Source organism: Cheilinus undulatus, linkage group 17 (assembly GCF_018320785.1).
Source record: "Cheilinus undulatus linkage group 17, ASM1832078v1, whole genome shotgun sequence".
Taxonomy (NCBI): Eukaryota; Metazoa; Chordata; class Actinopteri; order Labriformes; family Labridae; genus Cheilinus; species Cheilinus undulatus.
The window spans coordinates 37,976,396-37,999,747 of NC_054881.1; positions in this window are offsets into that span (position 1 = coordinate 37,976,396).

Consider the following 23,352-nt stretch of genomic DNA (forward strand, 5'->3'; position numbering starts at 1 on the left):
CCTAACAATAATTTATTGACTCCCTTTTGTAGCAAACTCTTCATCTGGAAAACTTCCCATAGCCAGGGTTGGGGAAAGGGCAGAGCCTTTGAAAAAAAAACTCAGAGGATGATTGGATGAACGTTCTGTCAAATCGTTATGGGCCAATCAGAGCAAAACACGCGACGTGGTCGCCGCTACCAAGGAGTAAACTCCATAGAGAGCTGCATACTGTGAACCATGGCGACTGTAGACATGTCAGTACACGACTTTTATTTTTGAAAAGAAAACTCACTGCTGTTCTTTGTTTTTTTAATGAAGAAATGTCATCAAGTTCTGATAAAACTGCCATTTTAGCAGCATCCGTGCTAAGCTCTTCTGCCATAATTGCACCGGCCTCGTGTCGCTACTTGCTTATGTCACGACTCTGCCGCACCTGGAAGTACTGCCCCTCGATGCTGATTGGTCCTGTCACTTTCTAACCAGGCCCAAACTGTTTATGGGAGCTTGGCAAGATAAATTCGCCAGTGAAAAACACGGAAACGGGTGAATCCATCTGCTTACTGTATGTCCCCCTAACCCCTAAATTCCACCAGATAGGTGTTTGGTATGTCTCTGCCCCAGCATCTCTGCTCCATCAGAGCTCCTGCAGTCAGGAGACCTCTGTAGCAGATACGCTGGACTAATATTTTTGCTGGATGTTGGAGATCTGCGCTTAAACGCAGCACGGAGCAGATCGCACGGGGGGCAGGAAGTGGGCAAGAAGTTTCAGAATAAAATACTTTGTGTTGGTGCCAAACAAATGCCAGACCGTATTTCCCTTCACTACATCAACAAAACGCCATAATGAGGCATAGAAAAGGTCAGAGGAGCGAGAGGAAGCACACAAAAGATTAATGACCCATGGTAGAAGCACAGAAATCTACATGAAAGGCCAAAACAGAGACAAATCCAAGCAAGTGCATCCCAGAACAATAGTTTTACGCGTGTTCGTATGTTTTACATCACCCCAGTAGTTTCTACTGGCACGGTCAGGTGTGATTCTGTAACTACCATGAAACTCCTCGGTCTTGTGGGTCCAGCGCAGCAGTGATTGACCAGATGGACCCAGTGGAAGTCCCGGGTTATCTTTTTCAAAATCTTCATGAATGTTGATCAGTGCCAGTTCACTCAGGGGGTTTACAGACAGACACGATTCTGGTTCTGGTTCAATTCTGGAGTCTCAGACCCTTGGTGCTTTCTGGTGAATCAGCCCGCGTTCACACCAGTTTAACCAAAATGGGAGGACATGATGGACATGTATCTCCACGTCCAGCTCCACTTTTGCCTAAGTCTTTCTTGCTGTCCTGGTATTCCTTCTTCAGTTTCATTAGTATACAAATTATTACCTTCTGCAATTTGCAGTTGGCCATATTGCAATTAACTCCAAATTCTGGTTAATTGCCCAGCCTTAATATTAGCATCTAAGTTGATAATACTTTTAGCAGTAGATATTTACAACAGTATTTTTGCTGTAAATATCTGCTACATGTATCAATATGCTGTTGGAGTTATAGGCTGGAACATTTAAGGACATTCAGCCCAGATCAAAGCTCAAAGCTTGCATGGATCCAGCAGATCTGTGCATGCACTGAGCTAAATGTAGGCTCAAAAACTGAATTTGTAAATATATGGTATACATGGTGCATCTTAGAGCTGCTGCCCTGACTCTCTCAAACACTTACACTCCATCTTTCTGTCTCTCTGAGTCTCCTGCTGTCAATAAATTATGTCCAAACACTTTAATTAAGCTAATTGGTGGTAAGAGAGCCCACTCTCCCTCTCTCCCTGTAGCTGCTGGATCAGCTGAGTAGCTTCCCCTCGGTGTGTATCTCCTCAGGTTTGTGTATCTGTGCGTATTTGTGTGTGCTTGGTCTTTTTTCAGCCACTCAGCTGTAAAATCCTCTGCTGAATATTTTAGTCAGACTGAGCGGTTATTCATGTGGATGCTACAGTACACACACGCTCACTACCTCTGCAGACTCATTCATGAAAGCTTGATACACACTGATTCAGAAAAATGTCTGGAGAGCTAACAGAATATTTATTTTTACTCTAGGAGGTCCTTCTCACTCTCACAGGAGAGATCAGCTTCTCTCCTCAGAGGCCCGCTCACACCACACTGCAGGAACCGAAATCATAGCGAGAGTTTTTGACTGATTTCATGGCAGAAATATCTCATTATTGGGGTGCAGATGGCACAGTGGGTAGGTCATGCTCTATGCATGAGGCCTGTAGTCATCCAAGAGAGCGACTTCAAGTCTGGACTGTTGATCCCCGCTCTCTTTTCCTGATGTGCTGGTCTTTCCACAATCCTCTTACATCTAAATAGAGGCAGAAAGCCCTGAAATAAACCTAATTGGACTATTTTAAGCCACATACACATGCCAAGCTAAGATTAATATCTTATTTCAAGATATTTAAAGCAAAAAAAAAAAAAAAAAAAAAATGCACGAGTGGCTTTTAACGGGAAATATCTGCCAGTGAGATCTTGTGTCTTGAAGTTCATGTTAGGTTTTACTTGGGTTAGTCTGCAGTGCTGGAACTGCTAACATTCTGCAAACCAAATTCATATCACCCGTATTATTTTTCTCTTTGCCATCATGATCCTGTCCTGTATACATGCTGCTTACTTTAGACTACTTCCTGAGTGTTCTCTTAACCCTACACTAGCCAAATCAAATGATTTGCATTTAATCAGATTTTAGATGATTTGGTTGGAGCATCCCATGTTTCTCAGACTTTTAGAGTATCCAGTGTATCTTCAGTCTGCAGAATGGCCCAGGCAAAAAGGTGCAGGCGATCTGAAAGCTTCTTGTCCCAACTTTGGGGAGGACTAATTGCAGAATGTCAAATGAATGCAGGCTGTGCAATTCATCCTTTAAGATTAGAGGAGAGGAGAGATAATGTGGAATTTTGCCCAGAGTGGCCTCGAGATATTGTGTGCAGCTGCTTTAGAATGTAAAGAGCATTGGTGAGTTAGACATCTAATGTTTGTGCACCATGATGCATACTGTCCAGTGTATGAAGACTGAGCAGAGACCTTCTGGAACACCACCACAGTCAAGAACAGGTAAAACAAGGTGGGTTCAACTACACCGTGTCCCAAATTATTACGCAAATGATATTTTTCAAAGTCAATTCAAATGACAGTCAGTATATTTTTCAAGTCATCAACCGTTAGAGCATAGTTCAGATTTTATTGAACAAACCTCCCAATGATAACTATTATTTTTTCAAAAACAAATAAACTCAAAACGCACTGTTTCAATTATTATGCACAACAGAGTTTCAAAACACTTTATTGGTTGTAAAGAATTGGAAATGGTCCTTTGTTGAATTTGCAGCATTAGGAGGTCATATACACTGACATCAAAGCTATCTCAATCAAAAACATCTTAATAGGCCAAGTTCCATGTTAACATAGGAGCCCTTCTTTGATATCACCTTCACTATTCTTGCATCCGTTGAACTTGTGAGTTTTTGGAGAGTTTCTGCTGGAATTTCTTTGCAGAATGTCAGAATATCCTCCCAGAGCTGCTGTTTTGATGTGAACTGCCTCCACCCTCATAGATCTTTAGCTTGAGGATGCTCCAAAGGTTCTCCATAGGGTTGAGGTCAGGAGAGGCTGGGAACCACACCATGAGTTTCTCTCCTTTTATAGGAGCCAATGACACAGAGGGATTCTTTGCAACATGAGATGGTGCATTGTCATGCATGAAAAAAATTTTGCTACAGAAGGCACAGTTCTTCTTTTTGTACCACTGAAGAAAGTGGTCAGTCAGAAACTCTATATACTTTGCCGAGGTCATTTTCACACCTTCAGGGACCCTAAAAGAGCCTACCAACTCTCTCCCCATGATTCCAGCTGACTGACCCCCCACCCCACCCCCCCTTGCTGACGTCACAGCCTTGTTGGGGCATGATGGCCATCCACCAACCATCCACTACTCCTCCATCTGGACCATCCAGGGTTGCACGGCACTCATCAGTCAACAAGACTGTTTGAAAATGAGTCTTCATGTGTTTCTGGGCCCACTGCAACCGTTTCTGCTTGTAAAAATTGGTTAGGGGTGGCTGAATAGTAGGTTTATGCACGACTGCAAGCCTCTGGAGGATCCTACACCTTGAGGTTGGTGGGACTCCAGAGGCACCAGCAGCTTCAAATACCTGTTTGCTGCTTTGTAATGGTATTTTAGCATCTGCTCTCTTAATCCCGTGATTTTGTCTGTCAGAAACCTTCCTCATTATGCCTTTATCTGCAGGAACCCGTCTGCGCTCTGAATCAGACACAAATTTCTTCACAGTAAGGTGATCATGCTTAAGTTTTCTTGAAATATCTGTTTGTCCAAGGCATTGCACTATTTGAGGCTTTTTAGCAGCAGAGAGATCCTTTTTCTTTTCCATATTGCTTGAACTCTGTGGCCTGCTTAATAATGTGAAACATCCTTCTTATGTAAGTTTCCTTTAATTGGGCTCACCGGGCAAACTAATGATCACAGGTGTCTGAGATTGATTTTAGTGATCCAGAGAGCCCCGAGACACAATACCATCCATGAGTTTAGTTGAGAAACCAAAAATTGAATGTTTATGACACTAAAATCCAATTTGCTTAATAATTTGGAACGGGGTATAGTCCCTCTTTGGATGTGATGCAAATGTAGATTATAATAGTAAGTGGTATTTGCTATTTTTTTGCACAGAATAACACAAATGCATTTGCTAAGATTCAATTTTTTGCAGTGTGGTCATTTAAACAACAAAATTTTAATTTAGTTCTCTCCAAGGAAAAGTAAGGACAAGAGTAAAACCTTGGTGATCGTGGCCCTGGATTTGATTCAAACCAGACGGAAATTAGATTCTGACTGATTAGGTCTATTAGGACCTTTTGTATTGACTCCTACAAACTGAGTTTTCATGTCCTTGTTATCCTGTAACATAGAAGACTTCTGTCATTACATGAACTTTAATTTTACACTAAAATGACTGCCAAGAGGGGCAGTTGTATTGATTATATGCCATGTGCACACTTATTTTTGTGCATGAGCAATCCCACCATGCATGCCAAAGCCCACTTCTTTCATCCATGCAAGAGCTGAAGAAGTGCATCATCTTGGGATGCAGTTATTAGTCACAAACTGGACTTTGGGGCGCATGCATGCCTGAGCACATCAAGGGTGAATGTGGCCTAAGGTGAAGTGTGTTAGGTCTGCTGTTTCCCTCCATTCTTCCAGCATATTATAAGCTTTCAGATTCATGATTTGTCTACTACTTGGACATACCCTTGCCAAGGTTTGGCATCCAGGTTCTACATTTTTGTGCAGGATTTAGAGACTCCCCTCACAGAAGCTGACTCTTTACCATCCCTGTAGTGTTGAGGATGAGGGTTAGGATAAGAATAAGGAGCCTGCAGGCGCTGTTTGCTTCCAATGTCTGGGTTTTCTTTGGACCCTTCTTTGCTGCAAACTTTATATACTAGCGTCTCCTTCCAAAACCATCACCACTGCCCCCTCATTCAAGTAACAATCATCACTAAAGGCTTATAGGTAGAACTTAGTACAAATGCCTCCTCCCATTTACCGGCTGCATGAAAGGAGCTGATTTGAGCCATTAGGAGCTGGCATTAAAGAGAATATATTCAAAGTTGGTTGCTAAGGACCAAGAGATCATCATCATCATTGCTGCAGGAGTAGAAGTAGAAAGCATTAACAGGCTGATTGGATTAGGAAGAGAATGAGTTAAAATGAGTAAATTGTTGATCAGACGGTCAGAAACTCGACTGTTTTATGAGTAATGGCTTAATTTATTTGTAGTTCCGTCTCCTGCCAGCAGGGTGCTTGAGCCTCGGACCAAATGAAGATGGATGGAGTGTGTGAGAGAGAGGAGCAGAAGTGAATGCATCATCTTTGTTTTTGTTCTAGCTGGGTTATTAGATTGTTCCCAATGAGATTTAACCTCCATGATTTATCATTAAACTCGGCGCGGAGCAGTGAACCAGGCAGAGCCGAGCCCCTCACTCACAGTGGAAACAGAACAAACACTTCCAGTCTCTTTGGCTCTCTCTCTCTGACTGGATGGAGTCTCTGCTAACCCAGAGGACGGATGCTTAAATGTTAAGTTGTGGCCTTTAAGCCCAAGTATTGATTGACTTGTTGATTTACTTTGGTTATGCTCTTAAAAAAGTAGAGACATGTACATAAAGCTTCAGAAAGATGCTGGGTTTTGTTGCTTATGTGCTCCTTCCTGCTCTGCTGCATGCATGTATCTACCCCATCTTCTTTCAGATGATGCACAGAGAGAAGAGACAGCGATGTCCCCTGGTCTCTAGAATGTTTTCTTTTTCTGACAGTCTGCAGGAGATTTTCTTTGTAAGAAAATCAACCATTTTTGGGACTTAGATTTTTGAGCTTTACTATTAAAACGAGTGCAAAAATGATTGATTATTGAGGTGTTACAGCCAACCCTTCTATTGCCATAAAGAAATCTGACAGTAGTCCAGCCAATAGTTATGTGGAATCATGACAGTAAAACTGGAACTACTGCCAGGTGTTTATATGTATCTGTGACCTTCCTATCTGCTGTTGTGGTTCTGTTTGATGTCTCTTTATATTAACATCAGTCTAGACCAGGGCTCATCAGGTACATCAGGGACGGACTTTCAATTTAACAAAACTTAAATAAATATTTTGGTCTGATTAACATATTGTATTATTTCCCTTCAAAATGCAGGAAACTTTTAGGCATTACCAGTGAGATCTATCCCTATAATCTATAACACAGCAGGACACTAGGAGACAGGCCCGCCCACAGATTTGGCAGAGACCCAGAGAATGGCCCCTCCACAGTTGTGATGTAGCACCAATATTAACTCATTTTTGACACTTTTTAACCACTTTTCACTACTTCATTCTGCCATTTCTGCAATATTTTTGCCACTCTTAACCCAATTTTGATCATTTTTGCCACTGTTACACCAATTTTCACCCATTTTGCCACTCTTGAACCCTTGTCATTACTTTGTCAGGCTATTTCGCTATATATTTGCAACCAAGTTTTGATACTTTTTGCCCCTTTGACCTTTTTTTTTTTTTTTACCATTCTTTAACCCCTTTTTAGGCCATGTTTCCTGCATGTTTTATCCTCTTTGTGACACTCTTTTATCCATTTTTGCCACTTTTTAACCCCTTTCCATGACCTTTTTTAGTATATTTTGGCTGCTTTAACCCATTTTGATACTTTTTGCCCCTTTTTTCCTCTTTTACCAATTTTTGCCACATTTTAACCTCTTTTCACTACTTTTCCTGCCATGTTTTGCCCCTTTGTATCACTCCATAACCCATTTTTGACACTTATCATCCATTTTTGGCACTCTTTAGCCTCTTTTTACCACTTAGTTTGGCTATTTTTGCAACATTTCTACAAGTCTTAACCCATTTTTTAGAAAATATTTATGAGTAATGGCTGACAAGTTAATTTATGAAAAAAAAGATAAAATGTTAAGTCATTCTATAGCTTTTTCAATATTTATTGTTTTTGAGGTGGATTTAACAGATGCTGACATTTTATTTGTGAAAACCACATCTTCTTTTCCTCCTTTTCTGAATTTGATGATCTCCTGGGGTCGGACAGGAAGCTTTGGAGGGCCTGATATGGCCCTCAGGCCGTCAGTAGATGATCATTGGTCTAGAGCATCAAAAAGACAGTTATCAGAGGCATCTGGCTGCAGACCTCTATGGTGAGGTGACCTCTACTGTGGAGCAGGAAGTGACGTACGATCCCGTTGTGTTTTTTTCTTAGTTTTTGGTGAGTTATTTTTAGTTTTATCCCCCTCCCCCTTGTCCTAACCCTAACCTATAGAGTTGGACATTTGTAGACATTTATGCAAAGTTTAAAGAAAATCCCTCAAAGTGTTCTTGAGATATCATGTTCAAAAGACGGCCATGGTGGACTACCCAAATCCATAACTCCTCTGGCCCTGGTTACTGCTGGCATGGAGGCATAACAAATAACCGTCATGGTGGAGCTGCAGGAAGATTTGGTGGGTATGAAAGTTGCCAGGGTTCATCTTCAGGGTGCCATGGATTATCTTGGTAGATTTTAGGGGACTCCCTCAGATAGCTGTTGCAAAATTGTCTGGAAAGTGTTGTAAACGTGCCGTTTAGTTATGTAAAAGCAGCTTTACAGCCATAAAGAAACAGAAATATCCTCAGGTGTGTCTTCATGTGTTTATGACGTATTATTTCTCCTGTTGGTGCGGGCCGCTTTCGTGGTTTCATGGATCTTCGGGTGCACCGAGGTTGTCCTTTAAAGATCCAGCTGCTCTAATAAAAACACACTTTAACAGGGTTTATTTTCCTGCAGCGGAGTGACGTTCGCAGTCCTCTCCGTGTTTATTTTTCTGCCTTTTGGTGTGTTTTTTTTCTCACCATGCACATCTTCTCTCTCTCTCTCTCTCTCTCTCTCTTTCTCTCTCTCTGTGTGTGTGTGTGTCTGGGTGTATATATGTGATATATGTGGGTGTGGGGGGCGTCATTTGGACACTGCTGCAGAATCGGCACTCTGTCAGCGTTAAGACAGAGCAGATTTATCTTTGAAGCTTTGCAGTTATCCAGAGGATTTGTTTCACTGTGTATTATTCAGAAGTCAACACACTGCTCTTTGTGTGCTCTCCATGTGTGAATATTTGGCTCGGCTGCTCTGAATATTTCATGAAAATTGTGCTTGAAGTTTGCAGTTCATCTTTATTTTTCAAATTATCCTGTAAATTCTCTCTACACAGTTTTATTAAATTCATCTTTGGAATCATATTGTGTTTCTGCTTCTACCACAGCATCCTTGATGTACATTTTCCTTCCACATAGGACCTTGTGAGTAACAAAACAATCACTTTAGTCTTTAAGTTTTAAAAGAAAATGCACATGAAAAGAGAAGCCAGTCACTCTAAGGATGAAAAATGTGACCATCAGGGAGGAAATGCCTAAAAAGCCTTCGTTATGTCGGCTGCAGTCCTTAAGAAGACCTCGGTGGTCGCACCATGTTGGAGTTTGACATTTGTGGAGGTTTTTTAGCAAACATTGTGAATAATTCTTGAAATAAATTGGAGGTTGTGCAGAAAATAACCTGGGAAACTCTGATTTTATAAAACCGTGTCATCTTTGCTCTCTGGTCCGGCTGCAGAATGACTCAGCAGTGACGGCTGCCATCTTGTTTTTGCAGAAATAAGAAGTCAGGGCCCAGAGGGATTGTAGATCTCAGATCTTTTAATGTCTTTTATCTTCTGAAGTCATTTTTGTTTTCTTATCAGGTTTTTCTAACTTCGTTTTTATCCCAAACTGTGCCGACTCGTCTCAAACTCCCTCGACTTCCTTTGTGCCGTGTCATATGTCGCCTCCTCTGATGTTGTTTGTCTTGTCAGATATCATGTCATCCTGTCTCTTTATTTCAGTGGTTTCTATCCTTCACTTTTCATATTTCATCTCTTCTTATTTTATCAGCTGTCTGATAAATATAGCACCTTGATTTCTCTTTTAGACTTTCCTTGTCTTGGTTGGCCTCTTAACCCGTCGCAAAGCTCGGCAAAGCTTTCACACCAGGTGCGAGTCTACCGCATGCTGGCCGTGTCTCTTTGCTGTCACAGCCCTGTCATTCTTCATCAGTTTTACCTCAATAAACTGCATTACAAGTGACTTTATTCAGTGTAGTTGCACTGTTACGTATGTTAAGTCACGATATGTTACGTTACAATATGTTACGTTACAATATGTTACATTACAATATGTTACGTTACAATATGTTACGTTACAGTATGTTAGGTTACGATATGTATTGTTAATATATATTATGTTACAATTTTTTGTTACAGTTTTTACGTTATGATATATTAGTTACGATATGTTACGTTACGATATGTTACGTTACGATATGTTACGTTACGATATGTTACGTTACGATATGGTACGTTACGATATGTTAAATTAAATTTTTTTATGTTACAATTTTTACATTAATATAAATTATTTACGATGTTGCGATATGTTACGTTAGGATATGTTACATTATGATTTGTTACATTACGATATGTTACGTTATGATATGTTACGATGTTACATTATGAAATGTTAGTTACGATATTATACGTTACGATATTATAAGTTGCAATATGCTACATTACAATATGTTATGTTACCATATCTTATGTTACCATATGTTACGCTAAGATATGTTACATTACAATATGTAACGTCATGACATGTAACATTCCGATATGTTACGTTCTGATATGTTGCGTTACGATGTTACATTACGATAAGTAATGTTACAATTTGTTAGGTTTCAATATGTTACATTTCAATATGCTATGTTACAATTTGTTAAAATAGATTATGTTACAGTATGTTAAGTTAAAATTTGTTACTTTTTTTTTTTTTTCCTATTTACTATGCTTTACCGTGCCAGGGAAATATTAGCAAAGATGTGCTTTGCCCGAAGGTGGAACTTAAGACTCGTTGTGCTTCGGTGTAAAGACAGTTCATCACTGCAGCATGTACCCACAGTTTTGGTTTTATCTGAACTGACATTCTCCAGCTTTTTAAAAAAAGAAAATTGCCATTAGGTAGACCTGGGTCTGTCTCACTCATGACTGCTGGCTGTGTCTGACCCGCCTCTCACCTTTTCACCCCCAGGCACATAAACAAATAATAAAAATATATTTGATATTAATATTAATGTAAAAGTTTGCTCTACTATTTACTGTAAAGTAGAAGAAGATAAGGATAGGAAAGAGAATATTACAATGTAAGAATATTAAAGACTGCCTGTGTATAAATACTGGACCCTGAGAGAGAGAGAGTTTTGTTAATCATAAACTAAATTGCTTACTTTGTCTCCGTTTGTCTTTTTAAATTTCTTCTCTAGCTCGTTTCATCTCCCTCTCGCCCTTCTCTTCTCATGTCATTGGATTTTTTCTAATTTACTGTTAATGCTTCAGATTAATGATCATCCACAGAATAACCCCTCCCCATGTGTTATTGATCCATCTCTGCTTCAAAAAGAATTAATGATAAACTCGCTGTTGATCGGTGACTCCAGAAGAGCAGAGACCTCGGCCTTCTATCACTGATAAGTTATTGATCGGCTGATGAAAAGTCTAATGATAATGAATGACACAGCTGGCCACTGCGGGAAATAATTCCTAATCCTCGGGCTGATATCAGAGTATTGATCAGGAGGCTGGAGACTGATCGAGTTCAGGAGGACAGAACGACATGATCGTTCTTCTATGAAGAAATCAATCAACGTGATCAGGTGTGGTTCTCTTCAAGAAAATAAGGTTGATAGATCATAGACTTAAGAGTGAAAAAAAGGTTTTTAAAGAATATTAATGGATGAATATTACTCAAGAGAACTGTTGATTTCAATTTTAAAAGGACGCTTTTTCATGAACAGTGGTCTGTCCGTCCTGGCCAGTCGTGTAAATGAGATAATTCAAGAACACTTTGACTGATTTTGTTCAAATTTTGCACAGATCTTCATCCTGAATCAAGGATAATCTGACTAAATTTTGGAGGTTATAGGTCAAAGGGTTCGTGTGCATGCCTTGCTTGCAAATCACACTATCACACTGAAACAAAACTAAACTTAACCTGGCCCGTCTTCTTAACCCACCACTGCTGAAGCATACAACCATAGACTGTAGTTCTGGTTGTCATCAGTGCATTTACGTGGCCTTGTGATGGACTCATCATAAGCGTATCTCTGCTTTGATCACATTCCAGATGCAGTGTTTACCTGCACTCATGACGAATACTGGTTTTCTGTTTTCATCTTAATTGTGTGAGTTGTTGATGCTTTTACTTAGGGTTAAGTCTAATGTAAGAGGTTGGGATTAAAGGGGTTAGGTCTAACCCTAACCCCTTTAATCCTAACCCATCCAGGGCCGATGGATCAGAGAACATGCAGTGGAACTGCAAAGATTGGCTAGGGCAGCGGTTCCAAAACTTTTTCTGTAGGGCCGCCCTTTGGCAGGGGAAATTTATTTTCTGTGCCGCACCCCCTTGTCATGACCTCATTCCCCCCTTAGGGTGCCCATGGCCCACTTTGGGAACCACTGGGCTAGGGAGTGATTTCCTCTGGAGTGCACTTCACCAAGTATGTGGAATTTGATGATTATGGCAAATATATATATAAAAAACTTGTATGCAGTACTGTTCAGAGCTTTGACGCGTGCTTTTGCCATAAATTGAGGCCGAAGTGAAACACAGATGTGGCAAATCAGCCTGACTGAGGGCACTATTGGGTAGGAAGGATGACTGACACAACCCTGGTTGCTCTCTGGATGTCCTTTCATATTACCAGGGACATGGGTAAATAACCTCTATGAAAAAATAAAGTGGATGTGGTGAGTAAGCATGGACTTTAGTGCCGTCCGGTTAGACAGTAGGGTTGCCATCAGTGTTAATTTTGGCAGCTATGTTTAATTTTAGTCTTTAAATGAAATGCATTTTAGTTTTAGTCACATTTTAGTCATTTCTATCCTTTTTAGTTTTAGTCTAGTTTTAATCCATTAAAAGTTCTCACATTTTAGTCTCTACTTTTAGTCCAAGCATTTATTTTCTTGCGTAAATCTGGTACCAAATCATGGTAGTGTGTTCTATGCACTGTGCCAAACCTGGTGTCTCTGCGTTCTACAGCTGAGAGGCAGAACCATTACAGCTACATTGTTTTTTGACAGATTTACCCACAGTGGAGAAATATCATGGATTGTGAATGCCAGATGAAAGCTACATTACATTTTAGTCTAGCTTTAGTAATCTTGAAGAAAAATAAACTTAGTTTTTGTCAGCATAAGTCATCACAGATCTATTTTTATAACTCTTAGTCTACTGTCGATGAACATTTTTAGTCATAGATTTTTAGTCATAGAGCCTCTGGTCATGCCTAAAAACCACCGGCGGCAAATTACCGGGGTTGAAAAGCTCCGGACAGGGGAGACGCCATTGAGCCTGCCCTTGGCTGCAGAGCTACACACATATCGACACATCAAGCTTGACTCTGGCTGCCCCCTCCCCCCTTTGGCCCTGGGTCATGGCATGCCTGGCCCAGCATATTCAGCCAGCCAGCATGCAGGACAAAAAGGCTAAAAACTCATTTGTCCCTTGGCTTTTTAAATGACTATATGTGCCTGTGATATTTCTATGTTATTTATTGTTGTATTGCACAGTGTCTCTGGAGCATCTATTTTATTGTGTTTATGATTAGTCTGGATGTATGTTTAACTGCTTGCTGCAAATGGGGATAATAAAGGGAACCTTGAATCCTTGGCGCCCTAAAACTTACGCACAGGACTGTATATTTCAGCTCGACTTTAGCTTAACTGTCCCAGGATAACAAAAAGTGTGCTATCTAGAGTTACGTGAGATACATATCCATGAAAGCTTTTTTGATATGAAACTTTAAAGCATCATCTCTTCTAATGAAGAAAACCTAAAGGGATAAACTTTATAGTCAGATTAAAGATTTAATGAGAAAGATCTGATGAAATAAAAATCCTATCATGTGTATATAACAGGTTCATATTTGGAAATATTTACATCAAACTGTCAGGATATAACCAGATCAATAAATCATCGCCTGCTCACACCTTCTGATCATCTGTTTTCATCTCTGCATTCAAAGGTAGAGAAAAAGGATGCATTAATTAATAAAGCCGTTATTTAACCTCCATATGATTAAGAGCCTTCTTCCCACGTCAAGGTTTTCAGCCAACAGCAACAACAAAAGTCCCAGCGCTGCAGAAAAACAACAAACAGAAGAAGCAGGAGGATGTAAATTTAATCAAGAATCACATTAAAACTAAAAGCTCAAAGCAGTAAAACCTTTTCATTAATAATCAGAGCTGAATAATAAAGCCAAAGATGATCCATTAGAGACACGGTGGGCTTTTAACACCAAGGAGATGTTAATTTACACCTCCATCCATCCCCACATCCACCTATCTGTGTATTAATGATGTATGAGGGGAAAAACTTTCATATTTAATCAGTTAAGTTCTGATTTGATGCCTTCATGTTTGCAGTCGTCAGCACTGCTGGATGAGATGATCTAAATTTAATCCTTTGCTCCTTCAGATAACGTTTGATCTCTCTGTACTCGCTCCTGTGCTATGGCGTGACAGAGACATCACATGAATACAAACACCGTCTTCTTTAGTTCTACATTAGTACAAAGATCTGATGCTTTTATGGCAATTAGAGGAGTCAGTCGGAAGGTGTTTGGGCTTTTTATCTTTTTAGCAGTCGACCCGCGTGCATGCTTGATGCTGACGTTTAATCTCAGTAGTTTCAGTGGAGTTTGAGGATGTTTTCACATTAGGAATGAGTGCTTCCTGCTGTGCTTGAACGTGTCTCTACTCCCCTACTACTACTTTTACATCTGTAACACCATTCTGTGCCTAACATCACTCACATTTTTAAACAGTCTGATACAGTAGATGTGCGTATTTGGCTTCAAATCTGCCAAGAAGAAGGAAGAAGAAGAGAAAGCTTTTGCTTAAGCTCTGTTCAGACAATGGAGTCCATCCTGCAGGCTACGATGTTTTTGTTGTAAAGTCGCCAAAAATGACACTTGTCCTGCTTCCACATCCACCGTGCAGCTCAGATTATGAAATGGACTCATGCTGTGTGATCTCGGTATGTATAAACAGTACTATGCTCAACTTTTAGGCACGTTTGGGTGAAAAACTGAGGCTAAAGTACGGCGTAGATGTGGCGAGCTTGAGGGCACCCTCAAGGAGGATTAACACAACCCTGGCAGTGCTCTGGATGTCCTTTCATATCACCAGGGGCAAATCTGTTGAAAAAATAAAGTCCTCAGTAGTAAGCATGGCCTAGGATGGGGGTCCTCAACTTTTTCAGCCCTTGACCCCCCAAAATAAAGGTCCAGAGACTCGGGTCCCCCACTGTACCTTAGGGTGATTTAACACAGTCATGCACATTCTAGAATGGTCATGTGCAGACAAGGCTGCTCATAAAAGGGGGATAAAGGGTAGAGCTTTCTGGGGCCCAGCTAGACTGGGGGCCCACAGAGGTCAGCAAAATCATAGTCTACTGTGAAGTTCAGCTGTGATATCCATATTTTATATTTAACTTGAATAATAACCACTCTTGTAAAATAAACAAATGTATCTTTTTTTTTTAAGATTTATTTTTGGGCTTTTTTGTGCCTTTATTAGATAGAGGAGGACAGTGGACAGAGTCAGAAACAGGGTCAAGAGTGGGGGAGAGACATGCGGTGAAGGGCGTCAGGCCGGATTCGAACCCGGACCACCCGCGTACATGGGGAGCGCCTTTAACCACTAGGACACCTGCTCCCCGTAAATCCCATTTGTTAAAAACAGAAATAAAATGGGTTGCAAATGGCTAAAATGGGTTAAAAATGTTGGAAAAGGTGAAATAGGATTGTGAAAGTAGCAGAAATGGGTAAGGAGTTGCAAGAAATTTGATAAAAGTGGCAAAAATGGGTATAAAAATTGGTAAAAGGGAATTAAAAGTGGTCAAAATGGGTTTAAAGTGGCTAAATGGGTGGAAAATTGTGTGAAATGGGATGAGAAAAACTGTTTTAAACTGGCTAAAATGGGCGAACCAAGGCAGAAAAATAGGCAGAAGTTGGCAAAAATGGTTTAACTGGCAAAAATGGGCACAACAAATACTGCAATGTGGGTAAAATGGGCATAAAAAGTGGTTAATAGTGGCAATAAAGGGTGAACAGAGGCAACAGTAGGTGGAAAGTGGTATGAATTGGTTTAGAAGTGGCAAAAACAGGTAGAAAAACTAGGGGGAAAGGCTTGAAATTGACCAAAAATGGGTTTTAAGTCGCAAACATGTTAAAATTGGAAAATTTGGTGGGAAAAAGTGATGAAAACGGGTCTAAATTTGGCTAAATTGGTGGAAAGGGGCAAAAGTGTATTTACAAAACATTCTTAGTTATGTAAGGCATCTGGAGACCCTCCCACAGTGTCTCATGACCCCCAACCAGTGGTTGAGAACCACTGGCCTAACGTACCGCCTGAGTGGGTAGTAGGGTTGCAGCAACTCCCCTGGTTGGGCCATTTTTTTCCCAACCTCCACTTTAAGTGAACTGCTCTTTAACTTTACATCCTGCTGCTAAGCTAACACAGCTAACAGGTGTCACAGTTCAAAAAGTGACCGTGTTAAGTGGTGACCTTTAACTGTGATAGCTGTGATTGTGATTTTGAAAGAGAGGACTCACATGCATTTATGTTGGTTTATTCGCTGATATCAAAGCCAGCTCATCTGATATACCACAAAAAAACAAAATGTTGGCGCGCCGGTAGTCGAGTGGTTAAGGTGCATGCCATATACGCAGGCGACCCGGGTTCGAATCCGGCCCGTGGCACTATTTCCTGCATGTCTCTCCCCGCTCTCTCCCCTGTTTCCGACTCTATCCACTGTCCTATCAAATAAAGGCAAAAAGGCCAAAAATAGATCTTTAAAAAAAAAAAAAAAAAAAAATGTTAATATAAAACACTATTTAACATGGTCACAAGTTATGCACAATACATGCACTGTGCTTGTTAACCGCTATATTGTTTTGACTGGGGTCTAACATTTGATAAATGTGCTCAGTGGCCTAAATGTTAGCTGTTCAAGTCAACCAATGAGTCGTTTTGTAGGCAGGTTAACTCGCTAACAAGTGTCTTGGATGCAAAGTGAAATGGATTTGCATTAACTCAAAATAACCTGAGGTAAAAATTACTCAATGTGTAGTTCGGTCATTTGATTTGGAACAAAACAAACCAGCTAAAGGTGTGGAAGCATCCTTAGAAATGGCTGCTCTTGGCTTCAGACTGCTCTAGTTTACTCCAGGACTTGTTGGTCCTCATGTGGACTCTCCTGTCTTGCCCTGCTTGTCCATCTTTATTTGGGATTTTACCCGAGGCTCTGTATTCCTGACATGACTGGCTGATCTTGACTTGAGACCTTTCACTTTACTCTGGACTTGATAGTTTTGACGTCCGGGATCTCTTTTTGTGTGTAATCAGTCTGAGGAACTGTGGATTAATAAGTTGGACGAGTGAAAATGATGCTTAAATTGGTGCTCGACTCCCTCTAATTTGATTTCTCTCTCCTGTGGTGAACTAAGTCATTTTAAATGTGAGACATTAATTCAAACAGAAACACTCAGAGGTTTTCTGTGCGTTGAGGAAGCAGAGCTCTATTTATCAGACTGAGGTTGACCCGGAGAAAAACTCAAGGACAAGCATATTTAAAACTCTGACTTATGCAGCAGTTATCAGCAAGTAAAACTAGAGTCTGGATCTGAGTTATTAGCTGATATTAACTCACAAAGTTCATTTTAAGGCCTCCCCCATCAGGACTTATCCTCAGGTAGACCCAAACATGTTTTCATCGGGAGCTTTCTCACGTTTCCTCAATCGCAGCGGCACCGAATGGATCCGTTTCTGAAATGAAAATGTGCTGCTGGGTAAACCCTGCACCGGTTGAATCCGCAAAGCATGTGGTGATGAAATATGACCGTGAATACATTACATGTGGATTCATAACAACAGGCAGTGAAGCTGAGCCCAGAGCGCGGCTGTTGATGTGGTGAAATCCTGTCAGACGAGGTGTTGAAACCATCAAAGCTCCAGAGAGGCTCACGCAGCACGAGGGGTGTGAAGGAGAGCCAAAATGAGATTTTTACCCCAAACTGGCAGAACTGAAATGTTTTTTTTTTATCTGATTTGCACTGTGTTTTCTCATTTATTTTGGAAGGTTGTCCTCGTATTTAGTTCAGAAAAAGGGACATGTATCATTGCATTCAATGACACCTGTAGCTTAATGAAGATTTCTAAAGAAGCTTTCATTTTCACCAGTCTAGTTTACTCATTTATCACTGTATTCACTGGCTTTAACCAACTTTTCTCAGCTGACCTGTGGGAGGGTTGCCATACCTGTCTTAGCTGAGATGTCCCGTATTTGGCTGTTTACTGTAATAACAAATAACCCGATAATCATCTGATGGAGCAATGAGCCCATCCTGCACTTAACATGTGAGTCAGGTGTTAATAAATCACAGCCCTCTCACTCACATCAGCAAAAACATTAAAAAAGCCTTGAATCCTGCAGAGAGAAGATGTGTTTTTGCATGCTGTTGTTCGGTTTAAAACATTGGATAAGCTCACAAAAAAGAAATACAGCAGTAAAGCAACAATTCGTGGTGTAAGTGGGTCCATGGGGTCCTGATGAAAGCTTTCTGCACTGAGTGCCATCAGGGGTTTCACCAGGCCACAGAGCAACACAGTAAACAGTAAAAAATGGAGATTTGAAATCTCAGTGTTCAACAGTTGAGAGTTGGTTTCAACTCCCCAAGTGTCATTTTATCAACATTCTGGGTTATTAGACAGTGCTCCATCTTTGCAGAGAGTCATTGATCTAAGCTCTATACCCTCTGCCATTTCAAATCTGGGGAGATAAGTAGACGTAGTTTACCCATCATGCCCTTGGGCAGAGTGTTTAATGTGTTTTAGATGTGTTTAAATATGTTACTTTTTGTCTAGTGATCACTGCTGGGATTCCTTTACTCACGTTTCTGGTGGATTGTTGTTGTTTTTTATGTTAGACGCTTGTGCACCATGAGTGAAGTTATCCACTGAGTTAGCCACTTCCAGTCATTTGGATTCTGTGTTTTCTGTCATTGCTTCACTTAACTTTGTCTTTCTACTCAACCCATCCCAGAAACGGTTCAGCTTGTTACAGGTGTCCAACATGAGGTAGAAAAGTTAATTGATTATGAAATTAATATGCTTATTACAGATTCTATAACTGACCTAGTAAGGTTAGCACATGGAGAGAGAGAAACTAACAGTAACAATTTCTTTGCCTCCCCCCCATGATGAATTAAAGAATATTATAAGTATGATTATAACTATGGTTATACAGCATTACAGGTGCATAATAACACATTGTAAGCACTCATGACTATTTATAATCCCTTTTAACAGTAATCATAACTAATTGTAATGCCAGTGTCCTCATTGACTTCTCTTTTAGTGCATTTAGTTATATGTCATTATGGACACTGGCATTTAAATTAGTCATGTTTACTTATAAGGCAGTATAAGTAGTCAGTCAGTGTTAGTCAACCCTGCTCAACCAAAGAGCCTAAGTGGTGAAAAAGTGGCAATAAAAGGTTAAAAGGGCAATAAAGGTAAGTTAAAGGTGGCAAAAATGGTCAAAGTGGCAAAAATGGGGAGAAAAAGTGGTAAAAATGTGGTGGCAAAAAGGGCATAAAATTACAAAAAGGGGGAGAAGTAACACAAAGGAGTTACAGTTGGAAAAATTCCAAAAGTGGCAAAAACGTAGTGAGAAATGACTAAAATGGGCAAAAAGGTTGGAAAATGGGACATTTAATGGCCAAAAGCAGGACAAATGGGCCAAAAGTGGCAAAAAAAAAGGGTAAAAAATACAAATAGCAAAAAGTAGGATAAAATTAGAAAAATGGGGGATAAAAGTGGCAAAAAATGGAAAGAAGCTGAAAGAACTGCAAATAAGGACAACGGAAATATACAGACAAAAAATAAAAGTTGACATTAAGTCCGACAATTAAAGCCTACAATAATATATCAAATTATGACATAAAAGAGCTACAAATCACAAAACAGACACACATTGGATATCACTGATATAGACACATGGGGAGGGGGGGGGGTTCTGACAATTCTAACATATTGTTGTGTTAAAAGTAAACTTTAATGTGCAATAAAAACACTGAGTGTTAAAAATGACAACCATGAGAGAGTTAAAATACTTTCTGAAATATAGATTTATCTCAGGACTGTGAGAATGATATGGGCACGGGGAAAAAGTTAAATTTAACACTATAGAGTTGAATAAACTGCAGAAGTATGCTGTGCATGCTTTAAATGGGATGCAAATGAAGGGCACACAAGCTAAAGGTGCCAACAATATTCATGCATTTTTTTGGGACATCAGCAACACCAGACGACTGAAAAATGCATCAAAACAGATGGTTTTGTACCACACTCATCTGGAACAGGTGCAGCTCAGAGCTGATCAGCAGTGGACTTTATGACTCTTCATTTAAGGACTTTTCTGTAGGACTAAAGAGCCATCGAAGCTGTTAAGAGCAACAAGAAAAATCCATTAAAGAGTGAACTTGGTGAGTCATGCCTGTCTTTTGGATTTAAAGTATGTTTTATCATCATTTCTCTTGCTGTTGATTTAAGTAGTTATTAAAGTGGAGTCCGAGGTCAACAATGGTTTTCTCGCTCTGTGGTCTAATTTTTTAGTGATAGGCTGTTTCTGGGAAAAACAAGTTTGTTATGAATGATATTTTTGAGTTTTATTTAAACTAGAGATCTACTCCACATATGCTGCTTTTAAATACAATCCTGCATAATGCACACCGCCGAGGCACTGAGCTCAAAACTAAATATCATGTCCCATATTTGGCTCTGAAAATGTTGGCAACCCTATCAGTAGCACAGCTGTAGTAACAAATATCTTAAATTTACACTACTATTAATGCAGTGTCCGTACTACTGGTACAACTTAAGCATTTTTTTTTTTGCATCAAAAAAAATTCTCAGAGCACACCACCAACTGAAAATTTTCTAAAATGACACACTAGCCTAGTATCTCACAAAATTCCTCGTCAGCTGACAGCCAGCTTATTTAGCATGGTAATGGCTAATCACACTCATGCTCCACCCTGGCGATGCTCTGATACCGTCTCTGCAAACTGCTCTAGCAACCTTCCTCCACCCCAGCTCCTCCTTCATCCTGCTTCTGACCTAATCAATGTCATTCTGTTCTCACTGGTGCCTGCTCTGCCTCTCTAAGCTCCTATCAGCATGGGAAGAGCAGGCATGTGTGCTGTTTTTGCTCAATGCTTTCCACATGGAAGGTCAAGGAGAACAGGCACACCTCCAAATATAAATAACAGCAATAAGTGCATATTTATAAAGAAATATTTATAGCTGCAAATCATGTGTGCTCCTGACTGATATAACTGTGATTTTATTTGGAGGATTAGAAAGCCAATAAAAAGCCTCTTGCAGGGGAAGAAACCCCAGATATTGTGCTGCTTTGGTATAAATGCACACAGCATAAAGCTTCATAGTATCTTTATTAATAAAATCTGCTCTCACAGCAGTTTCCTGACTCTGACCAGGCACGTTCAAAGTTTCTTAGAGTTTCACAAACTTGACTCCAGCTTCGAGATAACAAACTCTAAAACAGAGCGAGTGGCAGAGCTTCATCACAGCCGCTTTGATTCACTCTAAATAAAGTTCCATCTTCTTCAGCTGTGATTCAAACTCACTAACCGAGTCGTGTTTTTACAAAATGGATTTGTGGTGATTTTATCCTAAAAGCCTAACTCTGTGTGCTTTAATTAAGACTCGAGATGTGTTTCTGTCTCTGCATCAAATAAAAAGAAAACAAACAAGCAAAAGCGCGGCTGTGAGTAATGTACAGGAACATAATTTACCTGGCTGTGAACATTAGCGTTTTCATTGACGTGGTGTTCTCTCAGCTGTCTATATTTAACATCAGCTGCTCATGCTGATGCTCATACATTATTCATGGAGAACCTGCACAACCTGCCGGAGGAGCACTACATCTCCCTCACCTCTAAATCCTCCTCATTAATACTGCTGCAGGCTTTTACATTAATTGGTTTTTACTTATTCTTTCCCTGGCTGCTGATGTGTTTTTTTTTCTGTTTTGTTTTCTGCTTTGCTGCGTTTTGTTTGTGGGTGTTTTTTGGATTCGGAGCTGATTAAAAAGTGGAGAACAAATGGAAAAGGTTTTTATGCAGAGGCGTGCAGTTTTCTGGCCTCGGGATGAAAACTGTTTGTATACTGAGCTGCATGGAACTCACTCACACACCCAAAACACACACACATGAGCAAACTTCAGATCTCTGCTACCATCATGCTGCAGCTCGGAGCTGTAGTAAATCAATGCAAGCTGTTTATTCTCATGTCGTTTGCCTTTTCTGCCCTTTTCTCCTCTAAGGTGGCACTAAGACATGGAAAAGTTTTCTTTATTTTACTCTTTGTTGAAAGGATTCGCTTCTTTTCTCATTCAGTGGATAGTTAAGGACTTCACATAGTAATTAGAAAGGAATAATGGTAGGATGGCACTTTCATGAATCAGTAAGGCAATTTCCTGATTTACAGACTTTGCACAGAAAGTGTCACCAATTCTGAGGGGAATTTTGACCCACCTTTCTATGCACGTCAACTCACAGGAGTCCTGTTAGTTTGGAAGCAGCTCTGGCTGTTTGCATGGCAAATTTGGTTCACATGGAGATGTGTTTGGCTTACCGTCGCCATCTTTTACTAGACTACTTATCAGATTAAAGACTGAAGTAACTCGAGACAAATTCAGTCCTGTTTTCAGGCTCATAGGGCTCTAAGGAGGCTGAAGAAGAACATTCATTTTACCCTCTATCTTACCAGCCTCCCAGGGCTGCTGAGAAGCATCCCCACAGCATGATGCGGCCACCACCATGCTTCAAAGTGGAGACGGTGTGTTTGTGGTGATGTGTAGTGTTTGGGATTCACCAAGCCTGGGTAATGTTTCTGTATCCATTCTGACTTCAACTTTTCAGTAACCTTTTCTCTGAGTTGCTTGGGGTGTTCTTTTGTCTTCATGGTGTAATGGTAGCCAGGAATACTGATTAACCAGTGATCTTTCAGACACAAGTGTTTATACTGAGACACATTCACTTAACTCATGTGATCCCGTTTTCACTAAATATGAGACTACTAACACTTTAATGGGGATGAATATGAAGTCACTTAAATATTTTTTATTTAAATGACATTAATGTGTAGAAAACTGTTTTAAATTTTACATTAAGGAGGCTTTTTTTGTATTTTTTTTCTTAAAAGACAAATTATATTCACCAATTTTTATAGACACTGTATAAAGAATCAATGATCAGCAGGTAAATATTTCTAGGGGGCGTGGCCACACAGGTGTAGGTGTTGTGAAGATCACAGTACAGCGCAGCTGAGACTCCTTTAAAGTCAGACTTCTGTCATTTTTATTCCCCCGACGTCGTGTTCCTCTGTAAACAAACAGGACGATGAAGCTGCCGATGTTCAGAGATGACAAACGAAGTCGGCCATGTTGGCTGGGATCCAGGGACACGATCACTTCCTGTGCGGAGCAGCCGCTCTCGTCAGATGAGATGAATCGCCTCGACTGCAGCAGTTTCCCCTCATAAATATTCACAGAGCGAAGCATGGCGTCATACGAGCGAGCGAGAAGGACTCCAGAA